Consider the following 3604-nt stretch of genomic DNA (forward strand, 5'->3'; position numbering starts at 1 on the left):
GCGTGTGTGTGTGTGTGTGTGTGTGTGTGTGTGTGTGTGTGTGTGTGTGTGTGTATAAGCCAGAGGTCAGTGTCAGGTTTATTTTTCTCTCACAATCAAGTTTTTGAGATAGGTCTCACTGAACCAGTTGGCAAGTAGGTCATCATGCCAGCCACTCATCTCCACCTCCCCAGTACTGGGTTGCAGGCACTTTTACACGGGTCTGGGGGTCCAAATCCAGGTCCTCCTGCTCACACAGCATACAGCTTATCGATGGAGACAACTTCTCACCCCTGTGTTTTCATTTATTCAGATACACGATGAGCAAGAGTAAATGTGAGCTGAGCGTGTCCCCTGCCCAGAGGCCTGCTGATCTGCACGAGTCATTTGCTCTGTCTTCTTCCTCTGTGGCCTTCTGGTCCACACCCAAGTACCTGCTCTGCCTTCCTGTGCCTGGTCCACCTTCATGAACCTGCCCTTTGTCATGCAGGGAAAAGTGGGCAGGTGCAGGACCCCACCCCACCTCCCAGGGCCCTCCAGCCCTCTGCTTTGCCTGCCCTCCTCTCCTAGGAGCAGGAACTCCCCTAACTCAGCCCTGCCCCTGCCATTCTAACAGCTCAGACACCTCAGGCAGTGTGGGGCTCCGTTTCCCTGTGTTCATAGTGTGCCTCGATGATAAAGATGATAAAGGATGCTCACAGGAATAAAGGATGCTCACAGGGAGCACTCAGCATTCAAACAGCAGCCCGGCCTCGCCATTCCTTCCTCTATGGGGCTTTTCGCTTTCAGCTTAACACTGCTCAAGAGGAGATGGATCCCACAGCCTTTTACAGACTGGGAGGTAGGGTGCACTGTGACACACACAGTGAAGGGTACACTCTCTCAGTGACTCTTGGAGCCAGTGATGCTTGGAACCCGGGCTATTCTTGGCTCCAAAACTCATACTGTCACATTTTGCCCACTGAAGACACTTCCTCCCTCCCGTCCACCAAGAATCAGACAATCAGAATGTGCCTTGAGTTTTCTTCATGCGTCAGTCCAAGGTGTTATAGTCTGGAGTTGAGCCCTTAGCAAGAATGCCTCTAGGATGGCCAGCACCTGTGGAGGTTTCCCTCTGGTCAGATGGGCTCTCTGAGAAGAAAAGAAATCACAGATGAAAGTATTCCCAGAATGCAGAGGGGCAGGCAGTCCACCTACACCACCTCTTCCTACCCCAGGGGAATAGTGATGGTCCCCTGTAGGAAGGAGACAGAAGCCCCACCCAAGATTTCTCACCCAGCTCTCTAGGGGTTAGGTCAACAAACAATGGGATGCATACTGTAAACCCAGGGGATGCTACCCAAACCACAGAGGTGAAGGACAAAGAGCAGCAGGCATCTGTCCCTGTTCACTAAGCCTGCTTATTCCAGCCACAATCCCAAGCCTCGCAGCCTGGGTCCTGAGAGCTGAAGGCCCTTGTGGCAGGAATTCACTGGTCTCTCTCCCAGGAGGGAGAACAAGAGGGTTGGGGCAGAGGTTATCCTGGAATCTCTGGCTGCAGATGTGAGCTATTGTTATCCCCACTGCGCCTACCCATGGAAGAAGACAACCGGCAGGAAAGCTAAGGGAACTGCTCAAGGTCAACAGCAAGTACCAGTAGCCCGAGCTTGAGTCCAGGCATTGCCCGCCTCGCTGGTACTGGCGCAGTGACTGGGAAAGGGTGGGCTATTGCACTACCTTAAAGAGATCCCGTGTTTCTCTATGGGAATTGTTCACACTTGCCAGTACCGACCTTGGGGCCAAAGCGTGTCAGCCAGTCAGCAAGCCAACTTTGACTTGTGTCTGCTGGCCACTGGGGTGCTGATGCTGGCTTTCTGAGCGCTCACAGTAGGGATTGGGGGGGTGGGGGGGTGGGGAGCAGTGCAGACAGCCAATAGCATGCACTGAAATACATGTAACAGTGCCCATTCATTTATTCCACCGGTCCAGGCATTGACAGTCTAGCAATAGGGGCAGGCAGGTAAATGGGTTAGGGTTAGGGCTAGGGCTAGGGCTAGGGCTAGGTTAGGGTTAGGTGCTAGCTCCTATTCTAGGCCTGCCTGCCTCCACAGCACCATAGCCTTTTTTTGTACTACCACACACACACACACACACACACTCACACCCTTGAACTTCCACCTCTTCAGGTGGCCATAGGCTTTTTAGTTCTCTGCTTTTCCCACAGTCAGAAGTTCTCATGTCTCAGAAGCTACAACCCTTAAACACCCAACTACGCACTGGAAGCCCCCGGATGGGCGAGTGAGCTTCAGTGGTGGCACCTGCACTTCAGCCCCTTCAAGTACTTTTGGATGGGTGGGGCCCAGTCCTCCTCCCAGCTCCCTACCTTCCCTCAGAGTCCAGTTTGACCAGCACTAGCGTGTGGGCGGGGCTTTGCACATGGAGGCTTGTGCTTGGAGGACAGACTTACAGACTTATGAGGTTTGGTGGAACTCTTCTCACTACCCAGGCCACCTAGGCTGTAGCCACTGGTATAACATGGTGGGGACATGGAGGGGAAGGGAGGGCATCAGCCCCGAAGCCAGTTGAGAACATAGCCCACTGGGAAGAAAGAGGAAGTCTGTGCGGACCTACATGGTAACAGCTGACATAGGCTGGAGGCAGGGTAGCACTTTCAGGATCCCAAATGTAAAGGCCAGGGTGGGAGGTGGACTGATGGATGAATTTCTAAGAGGGGCGGGAGAAGATGGAGGGGGGCTGAGAGCAGGCGCGCCCGAGCCCACGGTATTGATCGGTGGATTACTCAATTTCACCGGTATTGATCATGTAATTGCTTTATCTCGCGTCTCATTTGGGCTCCACATTCTCTGGCTCCCTCTTTCTTCTCTCTTGTTTTTTTCTTGTCAACCTGACACAGGGTTCCTTACCACAGAAATAAGAGCTTGGTTAGGCTGCTTCGGGTTAGGGTTTGGGCAGAAGCAGGGAATGAGGTAGCGAGAGGGATGGACCGGCTGTGCTCGGAGCCTCTCGGAGCCTCTGAATTCTCTTCCAGGAAATGGGCTTTATTACTCCCTGGCTCCAGGCAGTAGACATGCCTAGCCAGGGTCCCAGAGTCCAGGGAAAATAGCCCATGAGTGACCCCCAAATTCCAGAGGCCTAGGGCCTCAGATGACATCATGCTGTTCCCATAGCTGCCATCCCTGGGGTACTCCAGATATGGCCTGCCACAGGCTCTGGACACCCTGCCTCTAAACCGCAGTCTTGCCTTGACCGGTCTTACTGCTCTTTCAGGGCATCCTAAGTCACACGTGACCTAGGCTCCCATACCCCTTGTGTGCACCCTTCCTTCCCACCTTCCTCCCTCTTGTTCTTGCCTCCCTTCACAGACCCCAGGAGCGCAATCTCACAGACCTCAAATTCTCAGCACTGTATTCCCAGGCTAAGATCCTGGTCTGAGGGAAGAGTCACAGATTTCCCAGGAGCTCCTGAGAACAGCAGCTTCGCCCTCCTCCTTCAAAGCTCTCCCTCCTCTGCCCACTCTGAGGAAAGAGCCTGGAGCCTTCTTTAGGCTGAACTAACTCTCTGTCTCTGTCTCTCTGTCTCTCTCTGTCTCTGTCTCTGTCTCTGTCTCTCTCTCTCTCTCTCTCTC

The sequence above is a fragment of the Mus pahari genome, chromosome 4, assembly GCF_900095145.1.
Source record: "Mus pahari chromosome 4, PAHARI_EIJ_v1.1, whole genome shotgun sequence".
Lineage (NCBI taxonomy): Eukaryota > Metazoa > Chordata > Mammalia > Rodentia > Muridae > Mus > Mus pahari.